Source organism: Anoplolepis gracilipes, chromosome 4 (genome assembly GCF_047496725.1).
Source record: "Anoplolepis gracilipes chromosome 4, ASM4749672v1, whole genome shotgun sequence".
In the NCBI taxonomy this organism is placed as follows: Eukaryota; Metazoa; Arthropoda; class Insecta; order Hymenoptera; family Formicidae; genus Anoplolepis; species Anoplolepis gracilipes.
Genome location: NC_132973.1, coordinates 15,138,274 through 15,161,772, shown reverse-complemented (window position 1 = coordinate 15,161,772; position 23,499 = coordinate 15,138,274). Strand labels below are relative to the sequence as shown.

The 23,499-nt window shown below is 35.8% G+C and overlaps 1 long non-coding RNA gene across 1 annotated transcript in view; it reads left to right on the top strand.

Moving 5' to 3' along the window:
• The window catches only part of LOC140664827 (uncharacterized), a 57,664-nt gene that overhangs the window by 21,531 nt on the left and 12,634 nt on the right, over positions 1 to 23,499 (top strand). Inside the window, exon 3 of the long non-coding RNA XR_012046501.1 lies at positions 10,926 to 11,021. This is a non-coding gene — a long non-coding RNA (uncharacterized lncRNA). The remainder of the gene's footprint in view (positions 1 to 10,925; positions 11,022 to 23,499) is intronic.

Sequence of the window (23,499 nt, the reverse complement as noted above, 5' to 3'; positions counted from 1 at the left end):
TTATTTTTTTTTTTTTTTATAGTGACGATTCGAAGCGGAATCTTGTTTCAAAGATTCTACGTTTTAATGTGAATCCATCTTTCGCATGGAGACAACGTGTTGAAAATTGCAATTGTTATAATAGAAATAGTACACTATTATAAATTTTACTGCTTGCGTCTTTGAAACATTGGTATTAGTTAATTTGCAATTCTTTTGATTCCATTTATTTCAATGCATAAAAGAAGTCTAGAAATATGTAGATAATTTACTGCATTCGAAATAGAAGATATAGTTAATGAAGCTCATATTTTTTTCTCTGCTTGATAGCGTAAAAATTCTATTGAAACATGTTTGAAATTAAATGAAGAATAACTGTTATATTTATTTTTATTATTATTCATCAGTTCCATTGAGAAGTATTTTTAGCTTTCGCATCTTTAATAACAGAAAAATGATTGGTGGCGCAACATTTTCTATCAAGATAAAATTCAATTTGTTACATACAAATAAGAAAAAGTTCCATAGAATTTTATCAAACAAATTGCAATTAATTTGGGGTATCATATTTGTGGCGTATCACTTTTGCCCTATTTTTGCACTAAAACAATTGGGTTCTGTGTGACGGTGCAAAAATTCCCAGATTCTGTTTGGCACGACGATTTTGTTGGGCAGATGCACACCATTTGTGACACGTTTAAACGAGTCTCGGCCGTGCATCGCGAATTCGAACCGTGCTGTCCGATTTCGCATCGCTATTCATACGTGAGTATTGAACGGCGCCCGTGCAGAAAGGCCTGGAAAGCGAGGTGGTGAGAGATAGACAAAGAGAGAGAGAAGAGAGAGAGAGAGAGAGAGAGAGAGAGAGAGCATTCGTAAGTAGTGATGGTTCTCGAATCAATGCTTGCTCGCAATTTTAGAGCAAATCAAATGCTCGATCGAAAGGAAATTCGATCAAAGCAGAGAAATGGTCCCAATTTACAATTTATACCTTATATTATAGCTTAATATTAAGTTTAATATTAGGTTGCATTTTCAATATATATATACATATAATGAGCTTGATAAATTTTGGACTTTACACTTTTACTTCAAACTTTTCCTACAGACATTTAAATTTAGAGAAAAGGAAAAAGAAAGATTGACTTTTATGTTATTATATAATTTATATTATTACTTCGATATATATCGATATCATGTTTAGAGATTGATGGCGAAAAATTGATATACTCGGTTTGGAAAATTTATATTTCGTATGAGAATGTCAGTGCCATCGCTACACGCGAGTCATGCACGTCGTTGCTCGAGGTATTCGCAGGTAATAGACAATCGTCATTACGCATCGGTCCCTACTCTCATTATTATGCTGTGTGCATGCCGATACGTTATGATTTCCGATATTCCCGGTAACCAGTCAGCGGCGGTCATTTTAGGCGTCAAAGGGTGCTGGCGCGCGTGAGAAAGATACCCGTTTCTGTCGCCACGTTAATGGCTAATACGTGACGCGTTTCTAATTAACGAAGTCGAGAAACGAGCGGAAACAACGAGAAGAGAGCGTCTCATCGTTGTCGACAGACATATATAAAGAGAGGAATAGGGGAGGGCGAAAAGAAAGAAATGTAAAAAATTGCGGGACTCTAGGAGGATGAACGAGTAAATTATTTAAAAATAATGACAAATTATTTTTTAAAAATCTTATTACAATAATCAAATAAACTCGTTTCACAATCTTTATTGCCGAAGATAACATATGAATATTTTTATTATTGACATAAATACAATATAAATTAATAGCTTAAAATAAACTCTCTACAGAGGATAACATTTTATCGAACATTGTAATATTTCTTATATTGTAAGAAAGAATTATTGTAAAAGAATTATTTTTGGATATTAAAAGACATTTTAAATTAATATTCTCTCTTTATTATTTTTATATTATTTAAAGTTTACATAAATATATATATTTATCAGATATAGAAAACGAGGTGATTGAAAATTTTTAATGTTACATTTATTATCGTGTACATAAAGCAAAAATAATTGCACAAAGAAAATATTGCGTACAAATTGATGCTTAAGTATAGATAGTGGACTTTTATTTCTGGAAAAAGTTTATTTTATAGCTATAATTTATAAATTAGTAAAAATATCGAAATAGATAAATGTAAAGACAAACATTTATATATATATAAAAACAACTGTATATAATATCTTCTTAGAAATCTTCATATTAAAAATTATCTCAATATATTATTATATTATACAATTCTAGAAAGAAAAAGTGCAAAAATTATAAGAAGCCATTAAAATAAATATTTTTTATATTTGCGATTAAAAAATAAAACGTAAAAACGATAGAAAAAATCATATCAGACATCTTATAACAAAGATCTTTTTTTATAAATCCCCTTATAATTGCTCAAAAATTTGCATTGTTGTTCTATCTAGCAATTAAACAACATACGAAGATAACACATGTAATTTATGATAATATGTCAGAGAAGCGTCGCGCGACAACTACATCATTTTATCATAAACATCGCTTTATTCCGACGTTCGCGTGTAATCCCGAAAAGTCGTTTTATCATACTATATGTATCATTAAGAGAAATGTGATAGCCTCCTTCAGGACACGTTCATATAAATGCGTGTAAATCCGCGCGTGAGTGCGTGCGTAAATCGCGTGTGCGTCGGCATGGGACTCGATTAAACTGCTAAGACTAATCCGAGTAGTAATACTTAATAGCAGCCCGGAGCAGTGCCCGGGCCAAGTCCTCCTAAGTGAATTAACCTCGGGTTAATCTCGAGTTAAGGAAACCCCTAAGCAGACCTCGAGTGATCCCCGCTACTTCGTTAGATCGGCTGCTCCACCCTTCTTGAGCATCCGTTCGCATGAGCTAACGAGAGACGGTCGTTGAGAATTCTGCGGGATTTGTCGTTCGCGATCTTTGACGTGTTGAACTTGTATATACTTAAAAAATCTCAAGGATTTTAGAAGACAAATTAATAATTTATGAATTACCGCAATGGCTGAAAAGAAAAACATTAATACGTTATTTTGAGAGGAAGGAAGCATTTAAAGTTTTTATTCTGTCTTACAAAATATACCTAGAGGGACAACTAAAATTCTGTTAATATTTAATGGAGTTGTGGTTTATGCCTCTAAGTATTCTGTAAGATAAAATAAAAACTTTAAATGCATTTTCCTCTCAAAGAAGCGTTTTGGCTTACGCGCCCCTTTTTTAATTCGATAACTTTGGCTTGGTAACGAAGGGTAACATTTATTTAATTTAAGGACGAGCTTATCCAGTTTCTCGAGAAGAAGCTGCTTATATTAATCTGTTCCTGAGATCCTGAAATCACGATTCCCGAGTGGCTCTAAAGTGGTATTATCAAACAAGTTATGAGTCGCGTAAAGCGTTTAGTATAGCATAATCGCATATCGACCATATGAGAGGTATCATATAATATAATATTTTTGGGAGTAAAGAGAGGAAACATCTATTTTGTACGTAATTACTATTGAAAAATATACAACTCATTTTCTCATTCAAAATGCTACTGATAACTATTGCTATTACAGACAAAAGTACATAAAGCTTATTGTCGATGTTACGAAGCTATTATTTTTATAACCATGTTATATATCCTGTTATTAAGAAAAATTGTTTTCTTTACTCATCTGAAATTATGTATATTGTAAATTTATATTTATGAGAACGATATAAAAAGAGATCATTTCGCGTAAAGCACGTCAATTATTAATGAATATTGCAGTTACATGCAATTTTATCGCGAAAATGAGTAACAATTTTGTTGCGAAAGAATATTACTATAAAAAGGAAAATTATCTTTAATTGTATTCTAAATAATGAATTTGTAATTATTATGTGTGTGTATTTTTTTATTCGACAGAGTATTCATTATACGTTTTGTTCTCTTGTTTTAATCATGTTCCATATTTTCTTTTATACATAGAGAAAATCATGCATTTATACATATGTATATATACATATATGTATACACGATATGCTAGCGCGTATTCGGTTCATTTTGTTCGCGATATATTACTTGCCTCGCTTCGCATGACGGATGTTTTGCGTCGATGTTTCACGCGTTACGATTTTGTTTGAGGTACTGCGGTTTTTAACGCTGCACGTATGTTATTTCCGCAATACGCGCGAATGAAACTCGAGGCATCTCCATCGCGATGACGTATCGTCGACGTGGTTGCAGATCGTGCAGGTTTCGTCGACAACGAACCAAGTTTTACGAACGGCTCGCCTGTCACGAAACCCGGACGTCTGCGTCCATGTGCTTGGTCCTTCTCTTGATGTTCCTCGTCCATTTGCATTTAATAGCTAATAATTATAAACACAATAATAGACCTGGCAATGAGAGCCATGCGCGGATGTGATGCGTAAAATTTCTTTTTAGAAATTAATTCTTTCGCGAAATTTGATTCGTGCACAGGGCTAATAATTATATTACAATAATAATACGTCATATTGCGTGCTTAACTTTTATTCAAAACTTTTTATGCAAAATTTTTCATTTCTTTATATCCTTGTTTCGGACTTTGAAGAATGTAATACAGAAATCATGGTAAAGTTATTTCTTATATGAAATAATGTAAAAGTATTAAATTTTATAGAAGATAATTGAGTGCAAAGATAAAATGCACGCGTATTATATTTATCCTTGTGTAACTTTTGAGAATTAGCGAAAAAGTTAATATAGGAGAAAATAACTTGACGCTTTATGAATTGAATGTTGTGACAAATATTCCGCTTGTAATACAGATTAACAGTCTTTTTCATGATTTACATTATAAATATATAATATTTTATTTTATATGACAGATTGATGCGTGCTTGTAAAACTGATATTGGGATCAAAAACATAGCATACAACAGATGGATACGGTTGTTGATTCTGCGAAATCATTTAGATTTAATTTAGTTGCAGAAAAATACAACAAACCTTCCTTTTCATTAAATTGTGAAGTAATTTAATTTAAATTTAATTAAACTTTGTGTGCGCTTTGTGCAACAATGTCTAGACTTAATTGTTAGTTTAAATGAGATATTTAATGTTGAAAATTGAAAGGTTGTAAAATAAACAATGATGATGACGTCGACATTTCCGTTAAGGAAGAGACAAGTGCAAATTCATCGAAGGTTCCCCGCGTTAATCCAGCACATTCAGATTTAACACTCTACAAGTCCGCTAACCCGGACAGGAGTAAAGCCGATGAGATGGCCTTTGAAAAAAGGCTGTCGGAGGACAACGGCGCGTCGCCCTGCTCTTACGGCCGTGTAATTGTTATCGATTCCATTACTGCGCTCGTAATACTCTCGACAAAATTACCGCAGTCGCCATATCATATCGCGATCGTTACGGCCGGCTCGTGTTTAATCAGCGCTTACGATGATATTACATGAGAGTGCGGCGCGCGATGCGAAATTATTGTAAGCCGTGCCCGCTAAATATTCCGTGAGCGGCCGCTAATCAGCGTTAACCGAGTTAATATGTGCATGCGGTATACGCGTCCGATTTATTCGCTATTTTATTGAGGTTGGGATATATGGAGAAGAAGAATGACGACGATAAGAAGGAGGACAATCACGGAGGGTGGCTCAAGGAAAGAGAAACAAAGAGAGAGAGAGAGAGAGAGAGAGAGAGAGAGCACGCGAGAAAGAGAGGGGCGAGCATTGTTTGCATAATATCGCAAGAGAGACGAGATGACCGGAGGATGAGCGGGAGCGAGTGAGTCGATGAGTGAGAGCCTAATGAAATTACGACGTTACTTTCCTGAAAGACACCTTGTAAAGGTGAATACACGGGTATATACATAGGTGTATACACGAGCGACCAGAGCGTAAAGTTCATCCCTGTATCACGAGAGCTACCGCGTATACTCCCTGTGCGCATATCTGCGTGTGCGTATTTTTTAATGTATGAAGAGTGTATAAATGTATGTGTGTGTTTATAAACACGCGGGTCCGATGTCCTGCTACCTGCAATGTGCGACGCGTGAAGCGCCGACACGCGTGCTCTTTCGCCACGGAAAAGCTTTTCGCAAAGCACTGGACGACAGCTTTGTGAAAAGCGCAATTGACAGCGCCTTCCTATTAGTAGACGAAAAAATATCGGAGGAGGGGAAAAAAGCTTCGGCGCACGTAGAGTGGTAGAGGAACGATGTTGCGAGCAGGAGCGATAGAGACGCATCCGGTAAAGTACTTGTCCTCTTCCCTCTTTTTAATTTTTTTTTTTTTTTTTTTTTTTCTTTTTTGTTGCGTTAATCGGTTAAACTTCCATACGCGTAAAACTGACGCCGTAGACTCGTCGTCGTGATATTCGATGAAAATCTGGTCGATCGCTCTTCCCGTTCTCTTTGAGAGACGAGAGTCCAGTTCATCTCGGCGAACCGCCGATGAAAAGTGCGATTGATTTTGAGCGAAGTCGTTTATCCGCCTGTAAAAAGCCGGTTTTCGTCTTTCATTCGAGGCAATTTCGTTTTTTACGGCTATGATTAAAATTATGAAAGGGACAGAAATTTACGCGACTTTATGCTTTGCTTGCAAACTTAGATTATAACGTAGCATTCGAATATATCGTATAATGGAAAGGATTCTTTATTGAAAGGAGCGATTCAGCTTTGAAGGAGAATCGATCGCACAGACCGTTATAGATTGAACCGAAAATCAGATTGACTAAAGTTTGATCTTTACTATCGTTTGTTCCAAAGGCAACATCGTGATATGGAACAATGCTACGATGTCTTGTAATTATGTTAAGTACGCCATTGCATAAGCCGTATAGTGCACCGACTGTAGTAAACTATCACCGCATCCGATAGTTGGTTGCCCCGAGATTCACCCTTGCAGACGTCGAGAGGAAGATGGGTTGTGTGGAGGAGCGGGTAGGAGGTAGGGAAGAGCATATTGCGCGAGCCGGCCTATAACATAACGCTGTTACAGAGTAGCGCAACCGACCGCTCTTGTATGATCAGATGCTAACTAACAGTACTTTGGTAGCTCGCATGCTTAACGCATGGCTCTATCGAGTATTTGCCGGCATCGCATCTCGTATGCCACAATTTAATTGCATTTGGTTGCACACAAGTTTTTCAGGTTCTCACGAGCGCGTACCTATATTGATTCTATAATATACATATACATATACATGTAATATATTATATATGCATATATATACATATATACATACCTGTATATACACGTACATGTATACATATGTAGATGAATTTTATATAAGATATTATAGGTATAAGATAAAATAGTTTGAAATATAAAATATTAAAATGTTAATATTTAGAAATACGCATATTTTTTTTTTTCAAATTTCTATGATTCTTCTTAAATATGATTCATCTATCTCGAAATTATACCATCTACAAAATAATTATTATTACGTAATATTATTAATATTCTTGAAGAATAGCGAAGAAATGGGAGATTCTAATACCGAAGAAAATATTTTGTACTTAAATAATCAAGAATGTTTAGCAAAAGTTATCATATTAACAACTCATTTTAATTTAAACTATTCTCACTGATTAAAATACCATTTTCTTTGCATATTTCATTATCTACATTAGAAGCATGTTGATATCTTTTAGAAAATTTGTAACTCGTGTACAGCTATGGCTGTATGCACTAGAGGTAGTCGGAAAGCGTCGTAGCGAGAGTGACGATAGGGAGACAGAGAGCGAGAGCGAGAGAGAGGGTCAACGGGAGGAGCACCGTTGATGGTTGACGTATCTGTATGCCGCAGTGACGGCAGACAAGCACGTATATCAAATAATTAGATTTCGGCCTGAAACGTCAATAACCATGTCAAACCATTACCCGTGCGAGACCCCGTCGACCGGTTCAGTGCTGGTTGGTTGGTCGGTCGACCGACAACCGACGACCGACGACCAGCCGGGAAGAGCCGCATGCCTGTCTGACTGCTAGACTGCTGCTGCCTCTCCTGCCTAGATAGCTGGCTGGCTGGCTGGCTGGCTGGCTGGCTGGTTGGTTGGCTGGCTGGTTGGCTGGCTGGCTGGCTGGCTGCTCGCGAATTTAACCGAGTTAGCAAACAACTCATTTAACGAAATTAGGGCCCGGAGCGTCGCTTAAAATCGGAGAAATAAAATTACGCTGCGAAGCGACGGGGAGGGTGACCGGCACCGGCAAACAGGAAGGAAAGGGAGACGTCCGCTTCGCGTTGAGACTTCACTGTGTTGCTGCTGTTACTGCTGTTACTGCTGACGCGCTGGCCACGCTGGCCGAAAGGAATTTTTTTAATGGAAACTCGTTACTAGGCTAAACTCGTGGCTTCGCGCGCGGTCTCACGGTGAATCGGAAATATATAGGAATATGCGATAATTGCTTTTTAAAAATACGTTGTAGCTAGATACTCGCTAACTATGATGTGTTACAAAATTTATCGTTTTTTCTTTTTCTTTAAACGAAAATTTTCAGAAACCCCTTCAACGTTCTATTGTTACAGTTACAGTGTTCTCGTATCTGCATAAACGCAATCTGCGTGTGTATGTGTGTGTATGAAGTAAAATACAAATTTATATATTTTCTAAGAAATATTTCTCATGTAATATATATTGTTATATATTTTTTAATTGTCTTTATAATATTATATAATGAAACGTTTTATTCTAACAAGGATAAATATACATATTTACATCTTTTTATTTATATAAAACTCATAAAATATTATTTTTCGTTCTCGATATTGAAAAAAAAATGTATGCAGGAAACATCCGGATATATTTGAAATGAGAGAGAGAATCTTGAGATACCGAATTTGAGAGAGACAAAGCGAGAGAGAGAGAGAGAGAGAGAGAGTGTGTGTGTGTGTGTGTGTGTGTGTGTGTGTGCGTGTTACGTGTGTGTATGCGAGTGTAAAGTGCGAAGGAAATGTCGTTGGCGACGTCAGGCGTTGCCGCTCGGACGAAACAATGCACGTTGCGCCTTCCGTTCGAGATATGATTCGAGCGTGCCGTTTGCTCGACGTTTCACGTTGCTCGCGCGAACGAGCGAGAGCGATACACGCGCACGCACACGCACACGCACGTTGCAATCGCTCGCATTGTGCGCACGGGGTACATTGTACGCGGAGAGAGACGCGATATGTATATACGTATAATACATACATACATACATATATACATAGGAGTAACAGGTTCAGCGAGTCGGTCTGGCTATCGCGGCTTTACTATCTGACAGCCTCTTCCCTCGTCTTCTCCCTTCATTCTAACGTCATTGTCCCTCGCCTCCCACATTCACAGTGACTCGCGGCATGCCGCGAATTCAGGAAGTGACGTCACTTTGCTACCTTTTTAACCAGCTATTGTTGCCTCTCGGTTAGCAGTGAAAAGTGGAACAGAATATCTAAAAGAATCGAATTATGTATATTGAAAAAGGACAGAGATATTATTTTGATATTCCATTTTCAATAGATCTTGTTATGTAGTATATGCGCGTGCATGAAGAAAATTCAGTTGCGAATTTAATCGGTGTCGTTTTCGACATATTCAATTTCTACGAATGGTTTTGTCACTTCTGAAAATTGAGTCGGTGATGTCATTCGATCAGATTGACTAGTCCCGTGTCATAAAATAGATATTGGAAGATAGAAATTACGTTTTTTACATTTAATTACATATTCTCTCCATCACGATATAACAAACATGAAAGTCGAATGTACAAAAGAAATAATTTCAAGACGAGCTCCCGAGTAAATTTTTCTGATTTAAATCTCGGTAGAAAAAAATGGCACCTCTTTTTTTTCTTTTTCCTTTTTTTTTTTTTTTTTTTTTTTTTTTCATACAGCTTTGACGAGCTTGCAAAGCGCGTGAATGCGTTTCACCCGCCGGTTTTTGAACTACCTGAATCGATAAATTCGTAATCTCATCTCGCGATCCTGTTAGCCGTGCGCTAAAGAGAACTCGCGTCGTATGGCGGCGAGCAATAAGAGTTTGCGCCGGCCGAAATCGAGTTATTTACCTGATTGCGAGTTTTGTGAAAAATCGTAATGAACTTGGGTCGCGAGTATCCCTCAACTTTCGCAATTTAAACGTCGAGCTCGGTCGGATAATTGCGCAGGTCGCGGAAGCACGAGACGCGCCACGCGGAATTAATACACCCGGCGCTCTTAAATCCGTACGGGATCATTGTGCGTGATTTTATCGCGCACGAGACTTTTTCACCTAGAACTCGTTAGTGTTCCCGTGAATAAGAATGTCTTTCGACTTTTAAGTTTTTTTTTTCTCCTTGCTCCTCCCTTAATTTAACGAATCGCGAGGTGGTTTACTCGCGTGAGAAATATATATCTACGTGCGCATTTATTAATTTCCTGACTTTGCAATCTTTATCTTTCTTGTTCCTCTCGCGCGGTATCCCGTATTAATATCCTACCTTGCCATTGTCTTTGGATTTACGGTAAGTTCTCCGTCCTGCGCCTCTCATTCAATTAAACTTTGCGAAACAAATGGTAATGAATTTAGATATTCTGAGATGCGTTCAATTTATAGAAAAAGATACGTCTTCCATCTTCTCTTGTCGCGCTCGCGAGAGACTCCTTTTCGAGTTCATCGACACTATAGGGAATAAGCTCCGGGATTAAGTTGACCGCAGTAGTATAAATCATTCTCTAGACAGACATTGCGATTGCGGTCGATCCTTATGGCGTATTCCACTTTAAGTAGAAACCACCGATCATATAGTCAGACTACTTTGCCATATTATCGCTATATTTTTATAGATCGGTTAAAACAACGTAGACATTTAGTATTAATATATTATATGCCGAGATAAATATTAATATACATATTTGTAATGATATAGAATAAAATAAAATAAAATAGAGAAAGGAAGAGTGTGATTTTAGAAAAATCTATTAATTAATTGATATTTCAGATCATGGGAGAGAGAGATCGAAGCGGTTGATACCTCCATACATGTACTTCGAATGCAAAGGTTGGAATCGGGCACGATCGAGCAGCAATCCTCCAAGTAAGTCAAACGAGTTATCTAACAGTAATAAAGGCACGTACCGTATAGTCGATGGGCGGTTCTCGTTGTCGCTGATAGTAGCAACTTCCTATCGGCTTTTCAGACGATTGCTAGCACTCGCTGATCGGCTCTATAGATAAGCAAACAGCCGAAGGCGCGATACATTATATTGTCGATTCTCACATATCTACGCGTTGTTTCCGTATGTCGCTCGATCGATGTGACCTGCTTTCTTGTTTCTTGCTTTCGGGAAGCGACTGTCCTCTTTCTTCTTTCTTTTTCTTTCTTTCTTTTTGCGCGAAGCGAAATATAGGCGAAAGATGACGTCTTTCCATTTGAAAAGTAATTCAACGTTCAGTGTGTCGTAAGGAAAACGAGCAAGGGTGCTGACGGATTTCGCGGATCGCGGCTTTGACGACGAGAGAGCCCGTTGCACGTGGAACAATTTCCACTTAACGTTCTATGCCACCATCGCGTAGTCACAGCTATATACATCTAACACAGTGGAATGGCGCGCTATTACGTTGTGTTTAGTGTTAATCCTGATAAACGTTAGAATTAGGCCGTGTAATGCGCGCGTATAAAGCTCAAACGTTGCGTTAAAATAGCTTATAATAACGGCGCGATATTGGAGCTCGTACAGAAATTTAGTTTGACGGATTAAAATGGAAATTTCTGCGCTACTTCAAAATTTTTTAATTATACATACTTTTCATAAATATAAATGATTCTTTCTAATACATTAAAATAGGAGTTCAATCAGTTTTATGTATCAAATATAATAATATACAATATATCTTTTTCTATTATATCTTTTCTATTAGCTTATTAGTTAGAATTTATTTAGAAATAAATTTATAAACTCTATCTTTATCTCTATCTTTTTCTTCTCTCTTTATTGGTGGAATTTTAGTGTACGACAAGGATATCGTAGAATTTTTGAGCACGTCTACGTATATGAAAAGTTTCCTTTGATCCTCCATATGACACATATATGCCGTACTTGCGACATAGGAACATCATATTTTCTTGTTAAATTGTGACGAAAATCTTATATGTGTCAAATTGAGATAAAATTGAAACAAAATGTTTATTTAGAAAGTTTACTCATATATATATATATATATCAATTTATAAACATTTTTATTGTGTAGATGTTTTTGTATTCTTTATTTATTTTATATATTTATACATATATTTATTACACTTATGTATTTTTTATATTATATAAATTTACACACACATACGCATTTATACATAACTATATATAATTTATATAATTTATATAATGCGAATATCTATTATTTCCTACGCGAGTAAAAAAACGTACGTGTGACACGGATTTTTTTCATCCATGAATTTGTACATGGTAATCACCTCTCACCTACTTGCTGATAAATTCCGAATTCAGCATTATTTCCATCTCTCTAAAAGTACCAAACTCATTCTATTCACACACCGGGCGCGAAGATCGAAGGCAGGGAAAGGAGTACCCGACGAGAAACGAGGCAGGAAACGAGAGGAGACGAATAAATTTGCGGCAAACCGTCCCCTCAAAACGCGGCATGCAAATGGCTCCAGGGGCAATTTCAAATTTTACGATTCTAAAAGTCGTAGGTGCGACATTCCCTCCTGCTGCTACTTCTACCTCCGTGAAAGTTACCCCTGCGGCTTTCCACCCGGTCTCTCGTTCTTCCTATCGGCGAATCGTATTCACCCCTCCCATTAAAATGTCTCGCTAAAAAGTTCTCATTCGCGGAAATTGTTCTCTGCGCAATGCGTCCAAAAGAGGATATTCTCGTCACGTCTGCTCAATTATTATATCTAAACGAAAGCGCGCGAATCCCGACTTTCTCTGGAACCATTCAGGTCGGAATGCCGCGAAAAGAGCTCATTAAATGCCCTTTGGGAAAGTGTCCCTAGGTGCGACTATTCCTTCACCCGGGATTCAGCTGAATCGTTGGATATTTTAGATTATGTTAAAAGTGATTTTATATTGTAAATGTCAATTATTAACAAAATAAATTATATAAAACATAATTCATAAAATAAATACTTAAGTCTTAACCAAAAATTTTAATATAATTGATAGGATTAATCAATTTTAATTCTTAATTGATATAAACTTTCTAAAATATCGTATATCATATACCTATATATTATTATCAAATGTACTTATATGATATTTTTTTTTTAATTGAATTAAAAATAAAATATAGATACGTTTGATAAACTGGCTGACATGTAAAAACATAGATACTTTTAAGAAGTGTGTTCATCGATCTTCCTTAATCCATCTATGTTTTTGTGCGGAAGAGAACGACATTATATCCTCGAACGATCGAGAAATGAATTCCGGCGTGCGATGTACATTTCCTTCAGCGCTTTAACGAAATTTTAAGCATATCCGCGGCCCAAGGTCGATTTCCATTTCCGGCATCTCAGCGTCTCTCCCAATTAAAGAGCCCGCCGAAGTTTCTTGTGCTGCGAGCACCAATTTCCTCGCGCATCTCGCCAAAGACTGGATGCGCAATTCTCGCCAATCTAAGTTCGCGACGACTTTAATTATGCGTAGGCTACATCGAGCAACCGGAACAACGGAACAAAAAAAAAAAGAGACAGAGAGAAAGAGGAAAAGCGCGAATACAGGCGTGCTAAATTCAGAGCGTTCTCCCGCGACATTAAGAGCAGATAATATCGAGTATTCTTTTGATCGGTGAATTTCTTTCGCATTAAATCCCTTGCCAATCGCACGTTTCGCCTTATTATCGAGCCATGGAACAATCACGTATTTCTCTTGCCTCGATACTGATAACTCTTCGTATTTTTTGCTCCTAATCTATTGTGCGGCGTTACAATAGATATCAGTAGGACATTTCCAATCTGAGTATTATCTCTTTGTTCCTTGTTATCCACGAAGATACTATAGTGAAACTTCAATTCGTCCGAGGTTCTCGAATCGATTTCTCCGAACAATCCATTCATTACATGATGTTATATCACGTTTATTAATGATAACACTTGATTATAAACTATAAATAAAGATTTTCTCTTGTCCACTAAAAGGTTTAGTTACAGTAAATGTCATTATTGTGTTGATAACGCCATCAGTAATAATATGCGACATTGTCGATAAAATTATTTCTACCTTCAAATTTAATTTATCTCTCGCCGAGTTTCTATCTAAAATCACTAAACGAATCTTTTCTATAGCCTTTTTCGCGTTTGATGATAACCACCAATAACACTGGTCTGATAACGCTGCCATACGACAACATACCTTTACCGCAATCCCTACTAACGGTCGCAATTTAAAACCGTTAAAAGCGCACAAACGAATCTTTCTTTATTATCGTGAAATTTATATGATTGCGCTCGATTTTCGCTTTGCACCTACAGGAGCGCTTTCGTTTCACTCGCTAACTGAAATATTGCGCCGATAACGAGGACATACGCCGACTGTATGGGAGTTAGGGCTCGGAAAGAGAGACACGGAAACTACCGATACCTCGCATATACAGAGTAATGTAAAAAAAAGATTCACAAATATAAAATAACACGTCAAATTTACAAAAATATGTCGAGTTAGCATAAATTTACAAAAATCACTTTTGAAATCTGCTTAAAAATTTATTATATATATTGATGTTATAGGTAATATTTAAGCAAATTCAGATTAAACAAGACTTTATCCAAATCCGTTATTGCAATTGTTAATATAAGACGTGCCAAGCGTGAAACTGTTGTGACGTATATAATTCATATCTAATCGGTTTGTACAAGAAAAAACAAGATATTACGTGTATTTCTGTTAAAGTTAATTCACTAATGAACTCTTTTTGTCAATTTTCATGAATGCTATACACTTTCTAGATTTTCGGTTTTTTCTTTTTTTTTTTTTTTTTTTGCGATCACCCTATATATTGTTCATCGCGTCGGGATCCATTCCGTCCAAGTGGCGAGCACGTACGTGTAATCTCGCCGCATACACGCGCGATTCCGCGCCAGATATCAGGGAGCACGACCGGAGAGCTTACGAGGGATCAATGGTCGTTCAGCAGCGTTTTATCCGTCCGGGTTTAAGCGTTAATTTTTGCGAATGAACTGGGTAACCGAGCCGCGAGCGCGGCTTTGGCAGGCGTGCGTGCGCGAGCGTGTGGCATTTATCGAATTTACAACTTTCCGGTGTGCCGCATGAATTTATCGATGGGATTTGACGGAATTCACAAGCGGTATCGTACGTTTTGTATGACTCGCGTCACGAGATTGCACGTATGCCAGATTCCGAGGCGACATAATAAAATATTTTAAAATATTTTATTTTATATTTCGAGATGATATAATTTTACAAGACACATAGTATTATTTATATTTCTTTCGATAAAGGCATATTATAAATATGTAGTAGCCATTTAATTAAAAGAAAAAGAAGATAATCATATAAATAATGGATTACTAATCCACTTAAAGTATAATGCAAGTAACTAATGTTTATCTTAAATCAAATACTATCATAGTCTGTCTAGTTTATAGGATAGAAATAGAGTCTATCGAGTTTTAAAATTATAATAAAAAGAGATAATACAAAGATAATTTTCCATTAAATTAACAGGCAAAACTTTGTGTTACTTTGTCATTAAACTTTAAAAAGAATTTAAGAGTGATAATGAGATAGAACGGTGATTCGCTTTTCCTTCTCAAAGACGGTTATGAGTGATCAGTATTAACATTAATAGTGTTCTGTTTTAGATTTTAATATTTTTTAAAGATTCATGAATATTTACTTCCTGGTGTTATCACAAGCATAAATACGGTTTTAGCTCGCGGATTATTCACGCATAAATTATCTGCGACGATAACGCGAGTAATTATTTAATTTAGTTCTCGTGGTTAACTTTACTTTATACGCGCAAAAGCCGTAAAAACACTTCTTTTTTTCATAGATTTTTAGTTTCAACGTATATATTTCTTTATGTAAGATTATGTGAACGTTGATCTCGTGCTTATCTTACGCTATTTTGTTTTCTGCGGATTAATTATATCTTTCGTTTCCTGACTGAAGATATTTTATTTTTGCTCTGAAACATTTCACTCTAATTTTGTACAAATAAATTCTTCTTTCTCACTCATTTATATAAGAGGATTCCTCTTATATAAATTTCTAAAAATTAACAATAATTGTAAAATGTTTTTTTTTTCTTGCTTCAATAAATATTTGGCAAATCTGTGTCTATCCAGTTGATTACTGTGCCTAACGGTGACGCAGGTAATTGCTTATGGCTCGATGGTCCAATTCATGCTTAATGATCCATCGTTTCAGTTGGATCGCGAAATTGGATACAAACGATAATGATACCATTGCGCGAAACGCTCGATAGACAACGCGAACGATAGACAAAAGAGTGAGTTCGAGTAACGCGACGATACGCAAATGACAATTCGACAAATTATATATGCGTATTCGAATCTGCTGACCGTGTCAATTCGTGCGATTCAATAATGATTTTTCGCGCTATCAGAATTAATCATGCGATTAGTATTAATATTGCATAAATATAATAGATATAATAATTCGCAGTTTATATATTATTACAGTAAATTTCTTTCTATTCAATTAAATTCCGGATAAAAATAGCAGGTATATGAAATTTTTATTTTAATTGACTTGTCTCACAATTCGGACAACTCTTTTTGACCTCGATTAGTTACTTATATTCTATAAAAAATACACGTATAGATTTTTTAGATTAACTTTATTTGCGCGATACTACAAAAATTTCTCGATACAGATACGAAATACATTTGAATGATTACGAAAAATTGTGGATACTATTGACGAATAAATAATTTCTCATTTCGTCGAATGTGCAGCATGTCTTTTTAAATATTAAAGGTTAATAAAATCCACGATGCCAATGTGTTTCATTAAAGGTTGCGATTTAATATTCGAGGACACAATCCCGAAATTGTATCGAAGAACTCGGTGATCTCGTGGCGATTGTTCGGATCAGAGAAAGCTTCGCCAGAACGAGAAGGAGGAGCCTCTCGTCCCGACGTGTCTCACGAAGATGATCCCGACAAAACCGAAAGACAATCCGACTTGGAGGCTTAACAGCTGTCTGTCGGCTTAACCGGAAGCGGGAGAAGAAGTTGGGGAAAAAGCAAAGATCACGGCAACTCGCGAACGGGTCAGGGGAGCTTAGTATGCATTGCGTGATAGCTCGCATATATCCATTATATTATGCCCTTCCTCCCGCCTCTTTTCTTCGTCCTTCCTCTCCAACTATATTCAGCGGAAGAGATTTTCTGCCGGATGGTTCCTCGCTATTACCCAGCCTCTCTCTCTCTCTCTCTCTCAATTCTTGCTCTCTCATATATGTATATGCTCTCCTTTATACGCACGCGTTATATCAGACCGGGTATTTACGTGAATGCTATCCCGGCTTCACGTACATGTTGGCGAGCAATCGCGACGGTGAGAAAGGAAGGAAATGGAACGACGGTTAGAGGCGCGGAAAGGACGGGGATGCAGCGATTTATGCAACGACCACAATCCGCGCGATCATTTTCGCGTGCACGCGCGTCCCACGGACGTGATTTTGTTGTGTGGAGGGATGGGGTTGAATTGCGCGAGGATGAAGGTGCTAACGCGAAACTCCTTAACACACCTTAACGATGTACATACAATTCCCCGGAAATGTTTTATTCTATTGCGCGATCGAAACGACACGCCTTGTTATGGTGTGCGCCTCGTCTTTTTGTGGCATTCTATTTCAATTTCGGTCGCAATTGCTTTCCTATACATGGAGGGAATTATCTCTCGTTTTCATTCTCGTCGCAGAAAAGCAGGACTTGAGCTCGACAATTCATTTCGGTATCTCTTAACGAAGGAATTCTGGCGTTAAGAATTTAAAATCGACTTCGAATATCTTTATATTAACGTACATACAAAGTACATACTGTGGAACGTGATGAAGTTGTATCAGAATAGAAAGAGACTTTAAGATTATGCAATCTGTAAGAAAATTACCAACGAATAATCTCACGGCAAATTGAAATTAAATTTAATTTCTCATTCCCCTTACTAAATGGCTCAGTAATTATTTTTATTCTAATAGAAAAAGATATCTTTATTTGACGGGTTAATTGTCATTTGCTGTATAAATTACTGTATTTCATTATAAATTATGAAATTAAGAAAAAACGAGAATTATCAAATGCCTACAAATATTAAGCATTATATATATATATATATATACTCTTCATAAAAGAAACTTATAATTTGCACATAGATATAGATTATTATTTACGATTACTTGTCTATGATTTCGATAAATCTTATATAATACAAAATAAGTGAACACTAAAGGTATGTTATAAGCAAGGCTTCAGCGTAGCTAAAGGAGATGAAACGGCTGGTGAATAAAATAAAATTTTACAGTAGTTCGAGGATTTGCCTTTAATTTTATCGCCAGCTGTTTTCCGTGAGACTTGCCATTGCCCATTAGAAGGGAATTTAATTTTTTACAGGCTTAAGTGTTAGTGCCTACGATTTCATTCGCTTTTAAAGCTATCGTTGCAGATATTGCGGTCGATATAGTTTTGGAGTTTGCTGTTTTCAAATATCGTATCATAAAAGACGGAATTGTCGCTAGCGTGTCTTTTTTGTGTTTTTATTTTAGATATTGATATAATTGTGATTACTCGTGAAACGGTTATTGTTTGGTCAATATCTATTTGCGATGAAAAATGTAATTAAACAATTAATTGCTTCAAATATAACAAGACTTTTGCGTTTCTTAATATTATATGAAAAAGAAATCTGGTGAAAAATATTTTTGATATAATAAATTGTGGTGAAAATTTCCAATAGTATGATATATAATAAAAATTCTGTAATGATATAAAAAGTTGAAACAAAACTTAACATGTATATCGAAAGATTTAAAAATACTGATAGAGAAAATATTTTTTTAAATCCATAATTTAAAAATTGGCATAATTTGATATAATTCGTTGTGATCGAAAGAAAACGATTATTTAAAAAGTAATATTAGTAATTGGATTGCTTTAAAGCGAAATGAAGGAAGTAAGATTGCCGATGTGTTACTCGTCACTCCTGATTATGCTAATCATATGATAATTTTTGTTTATGTATTAGTTGATCTTTGATCTCGTACATGGAGGAAAATTCCTTGTCATGCGAATCGGGATCGTTACTAACGAATCATTAGAGCAGTCCATGTTTTTATCATGAGCTATCATTTCGCACACGTGGCTCTTACGTATTATTATTTTTCTGATTATAGGGTCTTAATGTTCACCAAAAGCAATCTTCAAATTGTCTACTATTGACAAAAAAGAAAGGAATATATTAATATATAAATTTAGCACAAACATCTAGCGTATCGCTCTTTAGCCCATTAGAATTACTTTTTACTTTGAAAAGAAAGGATTTAGGATAACTATTTGATAAGGATAAAGTGTAATACACCGTCTTCTACACGTTATAGGAAAGAAAGAATCTATTTGAAATAAATTTCAGTTAATCGAGAACAATTCAATTCACATAGAATTTGATTTTATACAATTACAAGGATGAATCGATGAAATCTCGCCGTTGCGCGAACAAACTCGACCTCCTCTTCCTTCTCTTCCTCTTTCCAGCGAAGAGGAGATATACTCATACTTGGCGCGGAATTTTTCCCATGAAATCAATCAGCTCGACTGAATTCAGCGTTGCTGCATTTCGCATTCGAGCGCGAGATGCGCGATTCGTCGTCGTCGTCGTCGTCGTTGGCCTCTCCGCTCTCTTCACCGATTCCTTTCACGACGCCCTCAATCCCCTGCCTCGAAGGCAGGAAAGGAAAATACGTAAACGAAAGTAGATGTATGCTGCGTATATAGGATTTTCCCGCCTATACGCACAGACGAATCGCTGCGAGCTCATTGGCTATGGTTATATGGGGGTCCGATATTTTTCCACCGATCTTTTCATCGGATATTCCATGCCAGACAAGATCCTCGTACGTTCTTATTACCAGGACTATGCGTTTCTCTGTAAAACAGTCGTCAGTCTTGATAGTCAGCACAAGATTTGTCCTGCTCGTGAAATGTCGTTGTAGTCGTAGCTGCCGTCGAAATTTTCTCTTTTCACGAAAATATATGTGAGAACAGGATTTTTTAATATAAAATTATTACTTAGATTGTTATTTTGTATATTTTTAAATAACTATTGCACCCTTGCATCTCTATATTTAACATTTAATAATAATTTTATGTGTTGGGAGAGAGAATAAGAAAATCAATGTTTCTTTCTAAAAAAACACAATAATTTTTATGCTAAAAAACTTTATTCTCAAATTTATGATCTGTTGCTTATTTAATATTAATATAATTTATGTTTAATTGTCAGAAAGGAAAACCATGAAGTATAAAACTTGATTGTATTCATTTAACATATTTGCCGCGATTATATTTCATGCATATTATTTTATGTTCAACAGGATACTAATTATAAAGGTTTCTGCAGATCGCACGCAATTCATCTCTATCTCTCTCTCTCTCTCCTCTCTCTCTCTCTCTCTCTCTCTCTCTTTCTCTTTGTTATCTGTCCTTATTTCGACATAAATGCGCAAGATTAGATGGACTATCCGCGAGATCCGTCGTTATTCCGCTTGATTATCGGCCCGACACCGAATTAGCGTCCTTAGTATCATTCTCCATTCTCGCTCACTCTTTTTCTCTGATCCTATCCTCTTACTTTCTTTGTCGCTCCCCCTTTCTTTGTTCACTTTATTTACCTCGAAGCTCGGTCTTTCGTTGCATCCTCTTTTACGCTTGCGAGCCATCCAGTTCCCCTTTCTCCTCCCTTTCCTCTTCACCATCCTTCAGTCTCCCTTTCTCCACGGTGGCACAATCTCGTGGCTAGTCAAGCGTGTAAGAGGTTGCTTGCTTTTTCTAATCTAGCTACTGCGATAGAGAGTTGGGCACGATCGACTCTAAGCAGCAATTTACATGTAAGCCGCCACCCCCGGATCCCTCACGCCCAGTCGTAATTACGTTCGCACCAGGGGATAATCGTCGTCTGTCTTTGCTGGAAGATGTATAATCATGCGGCGTACTTGGCGATGTAGGCTTTACGCTTTCTCAAATCTTGCGTCAATCATCGATGATTCTATCAGTTCATTGGAAACATTATTATTGATCGCAAAAAAGAAAAAAGTATCGAACGTAGTAGTATATTAAATATTCATTTAAATCCTATATATATATATATATATATATATATATATATCATGAGATTTTATAATTTTAAAGTTTGTGAATATATATATGTAATTTGTCGGTTGATAGTCAATATTACATAAAAAAGATTGCAATCAATAAAGAAAAGTCAAATTTTAGTTGTTCTTCGTACTTTTACTTAAATTAGAATTATTTATATATAAAACATAAAGAATGACATTCTGGAGTCTTCTTGAATGTAATATTGCTAAGAAACGATAAAGCGTTATTAAAAAATCTAAATCTCTAGGATTATCCTGCGATCACTTTGCATGAAATACGTTGCAGGAAGTAGGCGAGGCTCGTTTATCCTCATTTCTCTTTCTACTCCTACTTTCTCCTCAGTTCTATTCTGTATATTCATCAACCTGATTATCTCGGCCTCTGATAATTGAACGTCTTGGAATTGACATCGTTCACGCCGACCTCACCGACGGTGGTTCGCTGTCAAACTTTTTCCGCGAAACACTATAATATCGCTATCTACCTACAATTACGCTGTAATTAAGAACGGCGAGGGGCGATAATTAAAGATTAAGATACTTGCCAGCCGGGGAGGAGCGCCTGCAGAAGTGACAACATCGCCGCAAGCAAAGCAGCTCGGCGATATTAAACTCCGCCTGGTACGAACTACGCCGTGCCAGTGTAAAGTCGACCATTGACTACTTGCGGATAATCGCTGAGCCTCATGCCTACGTTAACGCTGGGACGCAATAAAATATAAAGTAAAGTAAAATAGAAGCAGAAGACGATAAGTAAAAAGAATTTATAATTAGAATTAAAATTCTTATTTATAATAAAAATGTGCGTTGCCAATAAAAAAATTCGGAGATTTTATAGAATATATGTTATATATTCTACATATTATATATATTTTATAAAATTTATAAGAATCAATAATATCAATAATTGATAATTTAAAATTTACTTAAAGTTTTCCCTTTTATAAAGAAAAACACACTATAACTATTTAAATATTTCTCCCTGATCGGTTCAACATCGAGTTTAATTATAAAATATTTATTTAATCTAAAAATTAATTTATTATTTACATCTTTATATTAAACAAAAATGATTTAATTCAATTATTATCTAGCTATTTTAATCTAGTAGCTTTAATCACATTTATAATATTATATTATAAATACATAAGTGCGAAGGTTATAATTTTGATAGGTAAAGATAATATAGGTAAAACATATTCATGTTAGAAAATAATTAGAACTCACGTCTTCATTATTATAACACAAGAGAGAGAATATTTAATTTATTTACAACATTGATTTATTCAGTTTATACGATAAAAATGCATAAAACTGTTAAATGCATAAATCTGAACAATGACTGACTCATCGAATCGAAAATAAACACGTTTATTTTTTTCTCGTTCGTTTTGCTTTTCTTCCTTTTTTGTCTTCCTTTTTTTAATTCATAATTGCTCTTTATTTTGTTACATATCATCTATTTTTTCAAAAATCATAATATGTCTAATGTTATTCAATAATGAGAAATAAAAATCAAATGAAATTAATATCATAATTTTAATTTCTGTATAAGAAAGGATTAATAATTTTATGATTGGAATTATAAACGGGTTGCGAAACTAAAAAGATGTAATATTGCTAATATGTATAATGTATTTTTAATCATTTTTCTATATAAGTTTTCTATTTTTAAATAAAATTAAAAAAATTGCTCGTTGCAAAATACTGTTAGTTATAATATATAAAATAAATAACAGACAATTTTTAGACAAGTTTGTAAATATATTCGTTGATATTAATAAAACACTGTCAAAATATTTTCTTTTGAGACGAGCTCCAGTTCGTGTTACACGAAACTGTACTACTTTCACGCGTTAATGAGTAAGTTGCGAAGCAGCTATTTAATCGTTACGGCGAATAATGCGAAGCGTATAAATGGGGCGCGGACGAAGAAACAAAACTCCGCTCTTGTGAACAATGGGTTCGTTAACAGTGGTGTTTCATTACTACTAAAACAAATTTTCTGGATGCTTTGCAATCATCGAGTCATTCAACTCAGCGCGACGTTTTGACGGCGCGACGGATGCTCGCGAATGCGAAGTTGTCGATACTTCTGTCAGTACCATCACGTTGCCGTGATTTGTTAAAGTTCCGTCGAAGAGACACGAATGCTATTCTGATCATATACACGGCGTCTCTGAACAGAT